General features: G+C 40.5%; 1 protein-coding gene across 1 annotated transcript in view; it reads left to right on the top strand.

Moving 5' to 3' along the window:
* LOC137756065 (arylamine N-acetyltransferase 1) overlaps positions 1-17,359 on the top strand; it is a 45,708-nt gene extending 28,349 nt beyond the window's left edge. Inside the window, exons 3-4 of the transcript XR_011072168.1 lie at positions 15,929-16,069; positions 16,669-17,359. The gene's annotated coding sequence lies outside the window, so the exon portion shown is untranslated. The remainder of the gene's footprint in view (positions 1-15,928; positions 16,070-16,668) is intronic.
* The last annotated feature ends 1,892 nt before the right edge of the window (positions 17,360-19,251 follow it).

Below are 19,251 nucleotides of genomic sequence, written 5' to 3'. Positions count from 1 at the left end.
GCAACTTTACCAAATTCATTGATTAGCTCTAGTAGTTTTCTGGTGACATTTTTAGGATTCTCTATGTATAGTATCATGTCATCTGCAAACAGTGACAGTTTTACTTCTTCTTTTCCAACTTGTATTCCTTTTATTTCTTTTTCTTCTCTGATTGCCGTGGCTAGGACTTCCAAAATTATGTTGAATAATAATGGTGAGAGTGGACATCCTTGTCTCGTTCCTGATCTTGGATGAAATGTTATCAGTTTTTCACCATTGAGAATGATGTTTGCTGTGGGTTTGTCATGTATGGCCTTTATTATGTTGAGGTAGGTTCCCTCTATGCCCACTTTCTGGAGAGTTTTTATCATAAATGGGTGTTGAATTTCGTCAAAAGCTTTTTCTGCATCTATTGAGATGATCATATGGTTTTTCTTCTTCAATTTGTTAATATGGTGTATCACATTGATTGATTTGTGTATATTGAAGAATCCTTGCATCCCTGGGATAAATCCCACTTGATCGTGGTGTATGATCCTTTTAATGTGTTGTTGGATTCTATTTGCTAGTATTTTGTTGAGGATTTTTGCATCTATATTCATCAGTGATATTGTTCTGTAATTTTCTTTTTTTGTAGTATCTTTGTCTGGTTTGGGGATCAGGATGATGGTGGCCTCATAGAATGAGTTTGGGAGTGTTCCTTCCTCTGCCGTTTTTTGGAAGAGTTTGAGAAGGATGGGTGTTAGCTCTTCTCTAAATGTTTGATAGAATTCACCTGTGAAGCCATCTGGTCCTGGACTTTTGTTTGTTGGAAGATTTTTAACCACAGTTTCAATTTCATTCCTTGTGATTGATCTCTTCATATTTTCTGTTTCTTCCTGGTTCAGTCTTGGAAAGTTATACCTTTCTAACAATTTGTCCATTTCTTCCAGGTTGTCCATTTTATTGGCATAGAGTTGCTTGTAGTAGTCTCTTAGAATGCTTTGTATTTCTGCGGTGTCTGTTGTAACTTCTCCTTTTTCATTTCTAATTTTATTGACTTGAGTCCTCTCCCTTCTTTTCTTGATGAGTCTGGCTAATGGTTTATCAATTTTGTTTATCTTCTCAAAGAACCAGCTTTTAGTTTTATTGATCTTTGTTATTGTTTTCTTTGTTTCTATTTCAATTATGTCTGCTCTGATCTTTATGATTTCTTACCTTCTGCTAACTTTGGGTTTTGTTTGTTCTTCTTTCTCTAGTTCCTTTAGGTGTAAGGTTAGATTGTTTACCTGAGATGTGTCTTGTTTCTTGAGGTAGGCTTATATAGCTATAAACTTCCCTCTTAGAACTGCTTTTGCTGCATCCCATAGGTTTTGGATCATCGTGTTTTCATTGTCATTTGTCTCTAGGCATTTTTTGATTTCCTCTTTGATTTCTTCAGTGGTCTCTTGGTTATTTAGTAACGTATTGTTTAGCCTCCATGTGTTTGTGTTTTTTACGTTTTTTTCCATGTAATTGATTTCTAATCTCATAGCGTTGTGGTCAGAAAAGATGCTTGATATGATTTCAATTTTCTTAAATTTACTGAGGCTTGATTTGTGACCCAATATATGATCTATCCTGGAGAGTGTTCTGTGCGCACTTGAGAAGAAAGTGTAATCTGCAGTTTTTGGATGGAATCTCCTGTAAATATCAATTAAATCTATCTGGTCTATTGCCTCATTTAGAGCTTCTGTTTCCTTATTTATTTTCATTTTGGATGATCTGTCCATTGGTGTAAGTGAGGTGTTAAAGTCCCCCACTATTATTGTGTTACTGTCGATTTCCTCTGTTATAGCTGTTAGCAGTTGCCTTATGTATTGAGGTGCTCCTATGTTGGGTGCATATATATTTATAATTGTTATATCTTCTTCTTGGGTTGATCCCTTGATCATTATGTAGTGTCCTTCCTTGTCTCTTGTAACACTTTTTATTATTTTTATTTTTTTAATTATTAGCACCTTTAGTTATTATTTATTTATTTATTTATTTTTTGGGGGCTGTGTTGGGTCTTCGTTTCTGTGCGAGGGCTTCCTCTAGTTGGGGCAAGCGGGGGCCACTCTTCATTGCAATGCACGGGCCTCTCACTATCGTGGCCTCTCTTGTTGCGGAGCACAGGCTCCAGACGTGCAGGCTCAGTAGTTGTGGCTCACGGGCCTAGTTGCTCCGCGGCATGTGGGATCTTCCCAGACCAGGGCTCGAACCCGTGTCCCCTGCATTAGCAGGCAGATTCTCAACCACTGTGCCACCAGGGAAGCCCCATTCTTTATTTTAAAGTCTACTTTATGTGATATGGGTATAGCTACTCCAGCTTTCTTTTGATTTCCATTTGCATGGAATATCTTTTTCCATCCCCTCACTCTCACTCTGTATGTGTCCCTAGGTCTGAAGTGGGTCTCTTGTAGACAGCATATTTGTGTGTCTTGCTTTTGTATCCATTCAGCAAGCCTGTGTCTTTTGGTTGGAGCATTTAATCCATTCACATTTAAGGTAATTATCAATATGTATGCTCCTATGGCCATTTTCTTAATTGTTTTGGGTTTGTTTTTGTAGGTCCTTTTCTTCTCTTGTGTTTCCCACTTAGACAAGTTCCTTTAGCATTTGTTGTAGAGCTGGCTTGGTGGTGCTGAATTCTCTTAGCTTTTGCTTGTCTGTAAAGCTTTTGATTTCTCCATCGAATGTGAATGAGATCCTTGCCGGGTAGAGTAATCTTGGTTGTAGGTTCCTCCCTTTCATCACTTTAAGTATATCATGCCACTCCCTTCTGGCTTGTAGAGTTTCTCCTGAGAAATCAGCTGTTAACCTTATGGGAGTTCCCTTGTATGTTATTTGTCGTTTTTCCCTTGCTGCTTTCAGTAATTTTTCTTTGTCTTTAATTTTTGCCAATTTGATTACTATGTGTCTCGGCGTGTTTCTCCTTGGGTTTATCCTGTATGGCACTCACTGCACTTCCTGGACTTGGGTAGCTATTTCCTTTCCCACGTTAGGGAAGTTTTCGACTATAATCTCTTCAAATATTTTCTCTGGTCCTTTCTCTCCTTCTTCTCCTTCTGGGACCCCTATAATGCGAATGTTGTTGTGTTTAATGTTGTCCCAGAGGTCTCTTAGGCTGTTTTCATTTCTTTTCATTCTTTTTTCTTTAGTCTGTTCCGCAGCAGTGAATTCCACCATTCTGTCTTCCAGGTCACTTATCCGTTCTTCTGCCTCAGTTATTCTGCTATTGATTCCTTCTAGTGTAGTTTTCATTTCCGTTATTGTATTGTTCATCTCTGTTTGTTTGTTCTTTAATTCTTCTAAGTCTTTGTTAAACATTTCTTGCATCTTCTTGATCTTTGCCTCCATTCTTATTCCGAGGTCCTGGATCATCTTCACTATCATTATTCTGAATTCTTTTTCTGGAAGGTTGCCTATCTCCACTTCATTGAGTTGTTTTTCTGGGGTTTTAGCTTATTCCTTCATCTGGTACATAGCCCTCTGCCTTTTCATCTTGTCTATCTTTCTGTGAATGTGGTTTTTGTTCCACAGGCTGCAGGATTGTAGTTCTTCATGGTTCCACCTTTTTAAGACTGTTGATACCCATTGCCAAATTACCATCCAGAAATGCTATGCCAATTTGTAGTCCACCCCAACAGTGGATGTGAAGCCTGCCTCACACAAACACTGGCTTGTAACACTTTTTAAAAAGTGTAAAACTACAAAAATGAGTACCTCTCCCTTTTTCATGCAAGTGGGATTACTCCAAATTTCATAACTTTTTTCAGTTAATTTAGCAAGTCTGTAAATTTGTATCTACTGCATCATTTTTTGTGACTGCTCAGTGTTCCATTATATGAATATGCCACAGTACACATAGCTTATCCATTCTTGTATATAAGCTATGTCCAGTTTTTCAGTTCCAAATAGTACTCTGATATGTATCCTTGCTTATATCTCTGACTATTTCTTTTGGTTAAATACTTAGAAAAAGAGTTGTTGGATCAAAAGCATATACACATTTTAAAGGCTTGGCTCAATCTGATAGGAGAATAACCACATTTTGTTTTATTTTGTATTCCTTTGATTTACTGGTGAGTTTACTGGCTGTTTGTATTAATTTGGCTAGTTGGTTAATTATACCCTGTGTCCATTCTTCTGTAGTGAGAGGTTGTAACGGTTGTATCCTATCCTGTCAGGTCCATATGTCTGACTTTCTGTTTCTGTGTGTCATGGGGTGTTGAAACACTCCAGCTATTTTAATGTGATGCCCCACACAGCACTTAAAAAAATAACTCACGATAGTTGCCTTTCATGTAATATTTTTTAATACCTGCGCTTTTGTGATGATCCCTTTTGTTTAAGTGAGTAGGTTGTTCAGCCTCAGAACTACTAGAATTCATGATCATTTGTTCTAGTTTTTGTCTGACCTTTTACTGAGAGAGTTCTTGACCATCATACTTTCATTATAGGTTTTTAGTATGTACTGTGTCTTCGCACATTCTTTGAATTTGTTATTATTTTTATCCTCCTAGACTTGTCTTTTTTGCTCTAAAACTAACAGTTATTACATTTCTTCTCTTTCGTTTTCCCCTTTTAACTAGTTTGACGTGTGATTTGAAGCTCAAGATCATGATCAAAAGAATGCAGTGACTTTCTCAGCTCCACCAGTTTTTGCTTCTGAGGTTTACATGCCACTGCTGCCCTTGCTAATTATGAACTGAGATTCATTTTGTGATTTTTTTTCTCATAGGTTATATACAGTTATTCTTCAGTTCTGTAATTGTAGAATATGTTGGATGATTTATTGGTACTAAAGGCAGGGTTATCATTGCACATCCAAAAAGTGCTTTTTTTTGTTTGTTTGTTTGGTTTTTGTTTTTTGCTTTATTGGAGTATAATTGCTTTACAATGGTGTGGTAGTTTCTGCTTTGTAACATAGTGAATCAGCTCTACATTTACATATATCCCCATATCTCCTCCCTCTTGCGTTTCCCTCCCAGCCTCCCTATCTCACCCCTCTAGGCAGTCACAAAGCACCGAGCTGATCTCCCTGTGCTGTGCTGCTGCTTCTCACTAGCTGTTTTACATTTGGTAGTGTATATATGTCCATGCCAGTGTCTCACTTCATCCCAGCTTACCCTTCCCCCTCCCCGTGTCCTCAAGTCCATTCTCTACACCTGCATCTTTCTTCCTGTCCTGCCCCTAGGTTCTTCATAACCATTTTTTAAAATTCCGTATATATCTGTTAGCATACAGTATTTCTTTTTCTCTTTCTGACTTACTTCACTCTGTATGACAGACTCTAGGTCCATCCACCTGACTACAAATAACTCAATTTCGTTTCTTTTTACGGCTGAGTAATATTCCATTGTATATATGTGCCACATCTTCTTTATCCATTCATCTGTCGATGGACACTTAGGTTGCTTCCATGTCCTGGCTATTGTAAATAGAGCTGCAATGAACATTCCAAGAAGAGATTTTTAAATTGGATTATGCATTATGTGTGTGCGTATATATTTCTGTTTTTTTCCATACCCAAAATTACAAACCTGCCATGGCTGGTCTTGTGCAGGATTCTTCCACATTTGAGAAAATGAGAGTTGTTTATATGTTAAATCTGTATAGACTTCGCAAGTGACCGTTTGTCTTTCATCAAAAGCACTTGACCTGCAGCAGTGTGGCCTCACCAGTGAAGGAGCAAAGGCTTTACTAAAGGCCCTTGAAAGCAACAGAACTCTGGTTGCTTTGGATATAAGAAAAAAATCCACTTGTTGGTACGTGGTCTCTTTTTTTTTTTTAATTGATTAACACATAGCAAAACAAAAAGAGTTTGTTCACGTATTGACAGTTTTTAAAACTTAATGTGTTTCACTTTCCTCATCGTATACAGTTGGCCCTTGAACAGCTTGGGGGTTAGGGGTGCCACCCCCCACGCAGTTGAAAATCTGGGTATAAGTTTATAGTCAGTGGTTCTGCATCTGTGGATTCAACCAACCTTGGCTCGTGTAGGACGATAGTACATATTTATTGAAAAATATCCGTGTGTCAATGGACCCATGAGGTTCAAACCCATGTTGTTCAAGTGTCAACTGTACTTTTCTAAGGTTGCACTTCCCTTATGTTTTTAGCAGATAATGTACTAATTAAAGTGAGTTATACCTTTAAATTGTTCTTATCTCTACTCTGAATAGAGGTGAACCTAGATACTAAGCCTGCTTCCACCAAGAGCATTATTTCCTTGTTGTGCAACCTCTGAATTCTTGCAAGGAGTACTTTATTCATTTGTCAGTTTCACAAGCAATTGTTTTAATAGCTTCTGTGTGCCAGATATGGGTCAGGCACTAGGGATAAAGCAGTGAACCAGACAGACAAAAGTCTTGCCCTCGTGGAGCTTACATTCTAGTGAAGGGGTTCAGATAGAAATGAGTAAACAGATAAGTAATATAATTTTAGATAGTAGGAAGTGCAGAAATATCGTAATGTAAGGAGAGTGAGTGGAGGCAGGTAGGACTCCATTGGATAGGTTTGTTAGGGGACAGCTTCACTGGAGAAGTGGCATTTGAATGGAGACTTGAATGAAGAAAGGAGCAAGCCATGGAAGATCTGGGGTAAGCACATTCCAGGACAAGGAGGCAATGAGTATGCAGGCATGTAGGTGGGTGGAGTATTTAAGGAAAAACAAGGAGGCCAATCTGGGCAGAGTACTGAGTGAAGAAGAGTGTGGTATGACATGAGGTCAAGGAGCTAGTCAGGGATCTGATCTTGTAAAGTCTTGAAGGCCAGAGTAAAGATGTGGATTATTCTAAACGAGTAGAGGGTTTTGAAGTGGAAAAAGGCATGATCCAAATAGTATCTCAATAAGATGACCTGGTATAGCGAATAGACTTGGGAGGATAAAGAAGACAAACAGGGAGACCAGTTAGTAGACTATCACAGTGGTCCAAATAAGAGATGTTTATGGCCTAGGTTAGGTTGGAAGTTTGCAGCAAGTGAAAAGTGGTTGAATTCAGGTTGTGTTTTAAGGGTGTAGATAAAAAGACCTGCAGATAGATTAGATGTGAGGTATGAAGGAAATAGTAACAAGGAGACAAGTCGTTGATGATTATATGTGCAACTGGGTGGTATCACTTAGAAGAAGGGGGCTGATGGGAGGAGCAGCTTTTGAGGGAATATCAGGACTTTGGTTTGATATCTTAGATGCCCTTTAGGTATCTAAGTGTCTGGACAGTGCTCAGACTGTACTTTCTATCCAAAGGTATCCAAAGCCACTTTAGATGCAAAATGTTTAAAGTTGACCTTTGTGCTAATCTTGCAGCCTGTGGAACAAAAAACACATTCACAGAAAGATAGATAAGATGAAAAGGCAGACGGCTATATAGCAGATGAAGGAACAGGATAAAAACCCAGAAAAACAACTCAATGAAGTGGAGATAGGCAACCTTCCAGAAAAAGAATTCAGAATAATGATAGTGAAGATGATCCAGGACCTCGGAATAAGAATGGAGGCAAAGATCAAGAAGATGCAAGAAATGTTTAACAAAGACTTAGAAGAATTAAAGAACAAACAAACAGAGATGAACAATACAATAACGGAAATGAAAACTACACTAGAAGGAATCAATAGCAGAATAACTGAGGCAGAAGAACGGATAAGTGACCTGGAAGACAGAATGGTGGAATTCACTGCTGCGGAACAGACTAAAGAAAAAAGAATGAAAAGAAATGAAAACAGCCTAAGAGACCTCTGGGACAACATTAAACACAACAACATTCGCATTATAGGGGTCCCAGAAGGAGAAGAAGGAGAGAAAGGACCAGAGAAAATATTTGAAGAGATTATAGTCGAAAACTTCCCTAACGTGGGAAAGGAAATAGCTACCCAAGTCCAGGAAGTGCAGTGAGTGCCATACAGGATAAACCCAAGGAGAAACACGCCGAGACACATAGTAATCAAATTGGCAAAAATTAAAGACAAAGAAAAATTACTGAAAGCAGCAAGGGAAAAACGACAAATAACATACAAGGGAACTCCCATAAGGTTAACAGCTGATTTCTCAGGAGAAACTCTACAAGCCAGAAGGGAGTGGCATGATATACTTAAAGTGATGAAAGGGAGGAACCTACAACCAAGATTACTCTACCCGGCAAGGATCTCATTCACATTCGATGGAGAAATCAAAAGCTTTACAGACAAGCAAAAGCTAAGAGAATTCAGCACCACCAAGCCAGCTCTACAACAAATGCTAAAGGAACTTGTCTAAGTGGGAAACACAAGAGAAGAAAAGGACCTACAAAAACAAACCCAAAACAATTAAGAAAATGGCCATAGGAGCATACATATTGATAATTACCTTAAATGTGAATGGATTAAATGCTCCAACCAAAAGACACAGGCTTGCTGAATGGATACAAAAGCAAGACACACAAATATGCTGTCTACAAGAGACCCACTTCAGACCTAGGGACACATACAGAGTGAGAGTGAGGGGATGGAAAAAGATATTCCATGCAAATGGAAATCAAAAGAAAGCTGGAGTAGCTATACCCATATCACATAAAGTAGACTTTAAAATAAAGAATGGGGCTTCCCTGGTGGCACAGTGGTTGAGAATCTGCCTGCTAATGCAGGGGACACGGGTTCGAGCCCTGGTCTGGGAAGATCCCACATGCCGCGGAGCAACTAGGCCCGTGAGCCACAACTACTGAGCCTGCACGTCTGGAGCCTGTGCTCCGCAACAAGAGAGGCCACGATAGTGAGAGGCCCGTGCATTGCAATGAAGAGTGGCCCCCGCTTGCCCCAACTAGAGGAAGCCCTCGCACAGAAACGAAGACCCAACACAGCCCCCAAAAAATAAATAAATAAATAAATAATAACTAAAGGTGCTAATAATTAAAAAAATAAAAATAATAAAAAGTGTTACAAGAGACAAGGAAGGACACTACATAATGATCAAGGGATCAACCCAAGAAGAAGATATAACAATTATAAATATATATGCACCCAACATAGGAGCACCTCAATACATAAGGCAACTGCTAACAGCTATAACAGAGGAAATCGACAGTAACACAATAATAGTGGGGGACTTTAACACCTCACTTACACCAATGGACAGATCATCCAAAATGAAAATAAATAAGGAAACAGAAGCTCTAAATGAGGCAATAGACCAGATAGATTTAATTGATATTTACAGGAGATTCCATCCAAAAACTGCAGATTACACTTTCTTCTCAAGTGCGCACAGAACACTCTCCAGGATAGATCATATATTGGGTCACAAATCAAGCCTCAGTAAATTTAAGAAAATTGAAATCATATCAAGCATCTTTTCTGACCACAACGCTATGAGATTAGAAATCAATTACATGGAAAAAAACGTAAAAAACACAAACACATGGAGGCTAAACAATACGTTACTAAATAACCAAGAGACCACTGAAGAAATCAAAGAGGAAATCAAAAAATGCCTAGAGACAAATGACAATGAAAACACGATGATCCAAAACCTATGGGATGCAGCAAAAGCAGTTCTATGAGGAAAGTTTATAGCTATACAAGCCTACCTAAAGAAACAAGAAAAATCTCAAGTAAACAATCTAACCTTACACCTAAAGGAACTAGAGAAAGAAGAACAAACAAAACCCAAAGTTAGCAGAAGGAAAGAAATCATAAAGATCAGAGCGGAAATAAAGTTGACCTTTGCTGCTGCCAAAATAGTAGCCACTGGGGGCAGTCTACAAGATGGCATCTTAGGTTTATGAGGAAGAAATTAGAATACACAAAGGGGGAAATAAGTGTATAATTCCATAATGTAGATTTCATATTTAATTTTATGAGAAAAGCAATAATTAGTTGGCTTTTTGTTTTAAATGGAAATAGTCACTCATTGGGAAATAATTACTCTAATTTCAATTTATTTTACTTTAAATCATTCTGTGATGAAAGCAGTTATCAAGAAATGTCTCCAGAATGGAAGGAGTGCCAAGTCAGAGGTATATAACATGTTTTAATTCTCTCGGAAGAATCTCTCTTTAATGGCTTGTTTTTCTTTCCTTCTTAAAAGAAAATTATCAAGGTACTTTCTGCCATCTTAAAACTAAGCTTTTAGTCAAATGAAATGGCTTTTCTGTTTTTGAAAATGTGTGATGCTTTAATTTAGCTTCCCAGAAATGCAGATTGAAGATATTTTATTAGCTTAAAATATCTTAATTTCCAATGAAGATCAAACCCTCCTAAATTACCTGTGACTTAAATGGCATATTTATCATTTCTCTCTCAGTACCAGTGGATAGCTTCTCCATCAGTGAAGGAACCATCCAAAGCTGCTAGACAGAAAAAGAGAACTATAATTTTGGGAAGTGGTCGAAAAGGAAAAGATACTATTAGAATTGGTAACTCTTTCTTTTTTTTAATGCTACTAGAACTTATACCCCTTATATATCCAGTGTGCTAAAATTAAAACAGCCTTAATGGTTATTCCTTAACGGTTAATTATTTCCTTAACAGTTAGCTGTCAGTATTATTTGTGGTTCTTATGGAACGCACCTAGGATGTTCCTGACACATAGTGTTTAATATGTATTAGATATTAATTTTAATATGATAAAGCTCTTGAAGTGACAAAATCCATATCCAGATACGAGGTCACCTTTTCTCCCTTTCATGTGGGGTCCAGGCCTTAGGAAAGAGAGGGAAGCATGTGACGTGTCTAGTGACAACCCCAAAATAAAATAAAGTAGGCAGAGCCCTTGGCGCTTTACAGATATTAATACATTTTATTGTCATCACAACCTTGTGAACAGACTGTGTTTTACAGCAACGCAGACAGGTTAGGGTCAGGTGCAGCGGGGAAGTGGGATCAGGCAGGATAAGAATATGGTGAGGGTCGGGCGGGCTGGTTCCAGAGCCTTTACTAAGGAAACAACAAAAATCACAGATGATAATGACTGTTTTTTCAAAATGCAGGAATGAGTGGAAAAACTAGAAATGATCATGTTCTGAATTGTGATCAGTTGTGTCTAAATATGTGAAAGTCACTTTCCCAAAAGCCAGAAATAACAATAAAAAACAAGGAAAGATCCCATTCGCAATAGTCACAAAAATTAGTAAATATCTAGAAGTCAGTTCAGTGTTCACCTGAAAAAGTTAGTGCAAGAGGATAGATGAAACATTTTAAACATATTTGTTAACATTAATAAAACGTAATGTTAACATATGATCTATTAACATATAAAGCCACTGGCAGAGGGAAAGACAGATCGGTGGAAAAGTCCAGAAACTGGTCCCTGTTTACTTGAGAATTGTATTTTAACTTAGATAATTTTAAAGTCTAACTTGACTTTTTGTCTAATTGACTGATTGAAGCATTGATAATTCATTTAAACAGAAATTAGATATTTGCCTCACAGCATACACAAATTCTAGTCCGTCGAAAAGATGCAAATGCAACTAAATGTAAGAAGCAAATATAAAATACAGGAGAGAATTTCTGTGTAAGTGTAGGGAGTACAGAAGCCTTCCTAAGTAAGCCATACAACTCAGAAGCCATAAAGTAAAAGATATTTAATTACATGAAAATTTAAAACTTTTCTACAGTTCAAGACATAAACAAAACAAAATGACAGGCACCAAAGTTTGGTAGTGTATTAACATATAAAGGTTACTGTTGATATAGAGAAGAACCCACAAATTAATGAAAAAGGATAATCAAATTTTAAAAAGGCAGGGGGTGGTTTTTAACTGTATGAGCAAACAACTCAGAAGAAACACAGCTGGCTAATAGACAAATGAAGAGGGGCCAACTTCTTTAGGAAATGCAGATTAAAACCATGGGATTTTCTTCCCCTCTGATGGGCAGAAATTCTAAAGACTGATAACATCTGGTGTAGACAAGGGAACAAACACACTTTGCGTATGTTAAGTATAATAAATGTGTTCAAAATAATAATAATAAATGTGTTCAATTTTGGAGCAATGTTTGCAGCATCCATGAAAGTTCAAAACTCTCTTGCTCTTTGACCAAAGACTTTTACTTCTAGACACCTGCCCTCTGCCAGTACTCTGCCTTGCATAGAAGTGTGCATAAAATCAGGCACCCACAAGTCCAATGAGGGATACTTACGTAATGGGGAAAATCTAGAGACAACCCGGATGTCCTTCAGGAGGGGTCTGATGAAGGAAATTAGGATCCATCCGTGATATGGAGTAACGTGTGTGTGGAGAACGGGGAAGGTCTGTGAGCAAACTGGGAAGATGACCTGATACGTCATCAGGTTAAAAGGAAAAAGAGCAGGTGTAGAAAAGGACATGTCTATTATTCCACTTAGAAACCCACAATGTTTGTATTTGTAAATACTATATATGTATATATGTACATATGGAAACATGCATATATACACGTATACACATTTGTGTATCTGATCCTGAAAATGCACAAAGGACTGTTAATGGCAACCACCTCTATGGAAGGGAATAGAGCTTTATATTTTTACTCTACTTTTCCTAATCTTGTGCAAATTTAGAGTTAATTTTTTAATTAAAAGTTAGGCAGTCAGGAGAGGCCTAGTGACTCTTTTGTGGGCTTCTCTCACCTCAGGATGCACTCTTCACGCCCTTCTTGTTTCTGGTTTGTCTTTTGGAGCAGACACCACTGAAACGAGCGTCTTGTCATCGCTTGCCAACTGCCTGCGGTTTTCTTGGCGCCCTCCTAACCCTCACCACCTTTGTGAGATGCTGTTTCACGCTGAGGTGGTGCCTTTCCCCTCACACATACCCCTCTGGTACCTTGGGAAGTCCCGGGGTTTCTCAGTGGGCATTCTAGAATACTCATCCCAGAGATGCAGTGGGGTTTTCAGCCACATGCATTTGGGGAAAACTGTGTTCCTATATGAATTATCCTCTTGGGAGTTCACAAATCACCGGAGCTCTTGAGACGCTCTAGGAAGTTGAGTCAAGAAACCCTTGTAGCCCTGTTAATTCAGGATTTCCTAAATGTCTATGACTGACTGTGGCACCGCTTTTCCAGTCACAACCATCCTTATCAGCTTCCGTCATAGACTCCCTGCGGAGCGCTGCTCAGACTCTGTCCTGGAAGCTTTGTAGTCCCAGGATTACCCGCTGCTTCCGCGCCCACCCGGCCCCGCGCTAGCGCTCTGTCAGCGTGGCACCTTCTCCCTGCCCCCCAACTCATTCAGGCCACAGGCCCTGCTCCCGCTCTGGAATTTAGTGATAACGCCTGGGAGCGGGGGCCCAGCACAGCCCACGGCAGTGCTCGGTGTGGCTCACAGGGTTTAAAACACACAATGTGAGCCCTTATTGGAACATGGGAAGATGATTTAAATCCAGATGTCTTATTTCATAATCCCTGTGTCTCTGAAAGTGGGAGAAAAGGACTGGGAAGGCCGTATGTTTCAAGCAAAAGGGAGACTCTGTTTCTCTGTGGGAGTAAAGAACGGGCCCTCACAGTTAACTGGTAACGTAGGGAGTTTGTGCTGAGTCTGTCATGTTGGGCCTGTTATACTCATTTATATGACCGTTGGGTCCCTATTGGCATTTACATTTACTGCCCATGCTTGAAGCTCCCCAGTGTCCCTGTCTTGGTCACGAGCCCGAATTCTGTTGACCTAGAAATTTCTTTGTGGGAGCTTTCTAGCAGGCCTCTCCCCCAGTGTCCCCACCCTCCAGCCCCTATGTTGTAGTGCTTTTTCTAAAACGCAGAACTCCTTGTTGTGCAGACCTGATTGCTCCTCGTTGCTCCAGGATCCGATCGATCCAGTTCCCAGGAGAGCGTGTCTGCAGGGCCCTCTGCGGTCTGCAGTCCTGCCCCCAGCCAGGCACCCAGCACCCCAGGTGCTGCAGAGAACTTGCTGGCGTCCCCCGTACCTTGGCAGACACAGCTGTCTGTCAGATGCCCTTCCTTCGTCTCCCCCTGTCCTGACCCCTCCCACCTCCCTTCCTCTGAAACCTTCAACCTTCTCTCGGGCAGAGTTACTTGCTCAGCTCTGTGCTTCCACAGCGCTTGTCCTGTGGAGTTTGAATTCCCTCCACAGCCGTCTTGCTAGGTTGGGAGCAGCTAATTCCCCTTCATCTTTTTCTTCCTTCCCTCAGCCCCACACCAGGGACACTCGCGGGCACCGTGCAAATTTAATCTTCAGTTTCTAGTTGTTATGACACTGTTGCTGTCATGATACCACCTACGTTCACAGTAGGATGGGTAAATGTGTGGGGGACGACTGTCAATACAGATTCTTTGTAAATCCAGGTTCTTAATTCTTCCCCCTTTTAATATTTTTTCCCCTGAAAGCACGTGTCCTTTTTGCTGCTCCAGCTCTATAATTGGACTGTCACCTTGGGAGCCTGAGGCAGCAGAATATCAAAGAGGGTAGACACTAAATTTTTAATGTAAGTGTCAACCAGGATACCTACTACCTGTGCAAAGGGGGGCCCAGAATTCAGGCTCAAAGCCTATTACCAGATACTTGGTTTCCCTGCTTGCGTCTCTTCTGTCCGTCGACGTGCACTTGAACTCCTATTAACTTTAACAGGAATTATGTGTGTGCCCTGAGGGGTAAGCATAGCTTTTAATGGGGGCTTCCTCACACTGTTTTTCTTTGTTGCTTACTTTTAATGAATCCCACCCACCTTGTAGAAGTGGAAGAATAAGACAGGATGTGTTTGAGAAAATGGAGAGAGTTATTACATATTTTCCTTGTAATCCAGAATAGCATGTCAGCTCTTCTGTTTGTCTCCTTTGGTTGTCAGTGGAAGATAATTTTGGCTTGCTTACTTTGCAAATGAGAAACTGAAGTCAAATACTAACGTATCCTAGATGAAACTTGACCCATTCATTTTTGAGAGTCTGTATGAGCCCTGTGCAAGGTGCTGATAATAAAAAGACAGATTTATTGACTTCAATAGATATTTACATAGCATTGAATGTGTTCCAGACACTGTTCTAAATTCTATCAGTTATCTGCTTTTGCATCATAGAATACTTCAAGACAGTGACTTAAAACCACAGCCATTTCTTTTGCTCAGGATTCTTTTCAGTCAGCAGGTGGGGCTGGGCTCAGTGGGGTGGTTTCTTCTGCTGGTCTCATCTGAGATCACTTACTCAACCAAAGTCATCTGGTGATTCACCTAGAGTCTGAATGGCTCCCCTCATCTGTCTGGCAGCTGGTGCTGGCTGTTGGCTGGGCCTGTTATTTCCAGCAGGCTAGCTCGGGCTTGCTTACATGGCAGTGATGTTTTAAGAAGGCAGGTATAGAAGCTGCATGCCCCTTGAGGCCTCAGCTTGGAAGTTGCACAGCATCACTCCTGTTGCAGTCTCTTGGTCAAAGCAAGTCCACAAGGCCAGCCCAGATTCAAAAGGTGTGGAGCACTAGACCCCACCTCTTGCTGGGAGGGCTGCAGAGAATTTATGGCCATTTCGTCGTCACATCAGAGAGGCACAACAGAGAGATTTAGTAACTTGTTCAAGGTCACACAGCTTGGGACAATACAGTGTTTTAAGTGCTTTGAAAGCGGCTGCTCATTATTTTTAAATCTTACAGCCACTATTCCGACCAACTTTTTTTTTTTCTCTGCAGCCTTGTAGAGAAAGGGTCATTCACATTGCTGTGTGGCTGCCATGGGTTGGAAGCTTCATATATGTTGTACCACTGAACTGTCATAACTAGTATGAAATGGAGATATTATTATTATTCCTAATATTCAGATGAGGAAACTGAGGCTCTTGGAAATTAAGTATGAGTCATATAAGAGAATGTTAGCTCACTGTTCCATATGCAAGAGTGGTCTACCTAAGTAAATTATAAATGTCCTGGGGCCAGATCTTTTTTTTAATCTCTTGTTTGCATCTGGAAAATGGTTTTTAAAACCTTTCTGTTGCTTTGTTAATGGCAATTGCACATTGCAGAAAAATAGCTGGAACAAAAAACATGTTTTTCAGATGTCCAGTGGAGCCCCAGAATAGAAGCAAGATAAATATTCCATTCCACATTGGCAACACCAAAGGAGATGATGCTTTAGAAAAAAGATTTCTCGACAAAGCTCTTGAACTCAATATGATCTCCCTGAAAGAGCATAGGTGGTGAGTACATGTCCCATCCAGAAGCTTGTCAGAGAATTGGTTTAGTTTTCAGACGCTGAATGAAACACATCTAGGAGCCTGCCCAACCTGGAGTAGCAGTTATTGTAACTAGTTGGGAAAGACCATTTATTACGGGGGTTCTCCTGCTGCTGCTTACAGACCCCTTAGCACAATTCCATGGCCGAGAGCATGGGGGGGGAGCACACCTTCTTGGAGCTTTGGTCAAAATTACCTTTGAAAATCTCTGCTCTGACAGCACAAAGGGTGCCATTCCATCTCTGGTGCGGCTGGCACAAGCCTGTTCAGTGTAAGAACAGATCACTGTTGCTCCCCTGAACATCAGAGAGAGTAGTTAATTCTGTAAGCTCCATGAAAAATGTGTGTTCTCACGCATGAGAATAACTGCCCGCTCCCTGCCCCCTGTACGGCAGGCTCATCGAAGAGTTGAGCTAACCTAGGTTCCATGTGAGCGTGACGGTCCTTCACTGCATTGGAAAGGAATTTTCTAATGACTGAGATGTGTGAAGCTCCTGGCCACCTGCGGGGACTTTCAGGAGGGAGGTTGGACACGATGGTCTCAGGTGCCGTGACTCTTGCAGGAGCTGGTGACGGGAAGGAGGGTCGTCTTGATGCTAAGCCAGATGCTCCTGTTCTTAACGGCTGCATCGGTGGTTCTTCTGGGTCTGTGGGAGGCATTCGGGCCTCTCTGCATAATGCTGTCACCATCGAAGACGTCCAGAAGCTTGCAGCCTTCATGAAGCATTTTTTGGAGATGCACCAGCTATGAGCACATCCTAACCAATATACACTCTGCCCTTAAACAGTGTACAAAATTGAAAGTCACTTGGGCATGGCTAAAAAAATGAAACAAACTCAGTATTTTTCTCGAATGAACATGCTTATGATAGATTTTCTTCTTTTTTCAGAGAACAGCAAAACATCCACAGCTATCCCAAGCTGTTGAAACTTAACCTTAATTCTGACTTGAACTGGAAGCTTTTAAAAAATCTTCTCTTGCTTTTCTACCAAATTCTAGCTACTGTTGTCTTTGCTGCTACTTTTTCTGCCTAGATCTCACATTCAAAGCTGCCTATGGGTTTAATTATATGCAAATTGCAGGTTATTATTTTTAGAGACACACACACACACAGCATGGAGGGTGGGTGGGGCCCTCTAGGTGCTGAATTTTGATCCTTTGCAAGATGACAGCAGTGGGGTCTTCTGGATTCTTTCTTTATACGGTTATTCTCATAAAGCAGTAAGAGTGGCATTCTATATGTTTATCTAGCAAGGTCTGTTCTTAATACCAAATAGTTTATATCTCTATGCATTTATATCTCTGTGCCTTTATATTTCTAAGAATACGGTTCTTGTTGGTATATGTTGAGACTTTGAGAATGTTAGGATCCTTGACCTTGTGCATTAGAGTGTTACGTTCTCAACTGTTGTGTGCCTCCCCTTCCCCCTCCCCTCTCCCTTTTTAAGCTGCTTCACAAGATTTGGAAGCTCCCTGATTCACTTTTACTGTTAAACTAAAAATCCCCATTAAACTCCCTTACTGTTTGTTCACGTGACTGTTCTCTTTATGGTGTTTGACCAGTGATGCTGTGAGTTCGGGAAGATCTTTGCTGAAGAGTCTTTTCCCAAATGGTTCATCCATTGTCAGTGTTTTATGTTGACCGTATGAAGGACATTAAAGTCCTAAAACATCAATGACTTTTTTTACATGCTTTTTAGACAGATTGTTCTTTTAAAAACTTTATGTTGGGAAAACTTGAGTCTAAACATAGCATCTGTGAAGGGTATTTTGTTCAAAAAGGTGTAAGACTTGAGTCCTGTACATCCATGTTTTTAATGATTCAGCATACTTGTAGCTTTCCGTTGGCTTTTAGAATGGACATTACCAACAAACCACCTTACAACACAGCTGACGGTATAAAGTTCTATGAACTTTGTCCCACTTAGGCTGGAAACATGCCACTAGGACAGTTTTGAGCTATCTTCGTGTTTCGTTGGATTGTGTAATGAGGACTATACTGATATTTTGTCCCAGCTCTGCACCAATTAGTTGGGTTAGTTGGGTTTCCTGCTTAGGGCTAAGCCTTGCCAGTCTTGGTTCTCTCATCTGTAAAAAGGAGGATTGAAATAACTCCCCCACTTATCTCAGGGATATTTAAAGAGCTTAAAATGAGGGCTCCATGCAGGATGTGACTAATAACCACAGTAAATGTTTAAATAGCAAAAGCCAGCCAGTCCATGGACGCCATCCAAGTGTTCACATGTAATAGTGCTCAGAGTCTATTTTGCCTCCTTCCTCATCCATTCATATGATGGTTACAAGTCCCTGTGGTTTGTACTGGCCCCAAATCTCTTGAATCTCCACTTATTTCCAGTCCCATTGCCACAGCCAGCTCTGTCAGCCCTCAGCGGATCATTTCAGCAGCCTCATCTGCCCCCATCTGCCCCTACCAGCACAGCCAGTTGGACCATCACTTCCCCTTCATGCTCCCCCTTGGTTCATAAAAAAAGCCCAGACTTCTGAGCCCAACGGTCACAGCTTTGTGGTGTCTGGTCTGGCTTCTTCTTTCTTGTGTTTCTGGTTCTTGGAATGTGGCGTGCATATATGCCCATGCTACATCGGGTAAGACTGGAGCTCCTGCCTGACATTCTTTCAAGACACTTGCCAACCTCCTGACCTTGTTTGTGTCTCCTGCATTGGAAGGATGCGCTTTTCCTTTGTTCTTATAAGCGTGACCCTTTTATCCCATCACAGCACCTCTATTCTGTGTTTTCCTGTGCCGAGGGTGTCTGCTTACGTGCCTTCCCCCTCAGGGCAAGGAACAAGCCCTGTTTCTCCACCTGCATCACCTGGCATCCTGCCTTGCCCTTAGGGGGTGCTCAGTGACTGTCTGTTTAATGAATGGAAAGGCAGGGCTTCCTGAATTTCGCAAACAGCCTGCAGTAAAGGCAGAGGTACAATCTCACATACGTGGATGTTTTAATTTTTCAAAAGCTTACTATGTAATTTCATTTTTTACTAAAATTTAAAATCTTGGAGGGCTCCTAGATTCTTCTTTACATATGTGTGAAAGTGTTTGGAAAACGTTCAGCAACTGCATTCATACCAGGACAAAGGGTAGTCACTGTTGTCTGGAGCACAGATCGCTGGAAGATACTCATTG

Source organism: Eschrichtius robustus, chromosome 21 (assembly GCF_028021215.1).
Source record: "Eschrichtius robustus isolate mEscRob2 chromosome 21, mEscRob2.pri, whole genome shotgun sequence".
Taxonomy (NCBI): Eukaryota; Metazoa; Chordata; class Mammalia; order Artiodactyla; family Eschrichtiidae; genus Eschrichtius; species Eschrichtius robustus.
This window is presented reverse-complemented; position numbering and strand designations above follow the sequence as displayed.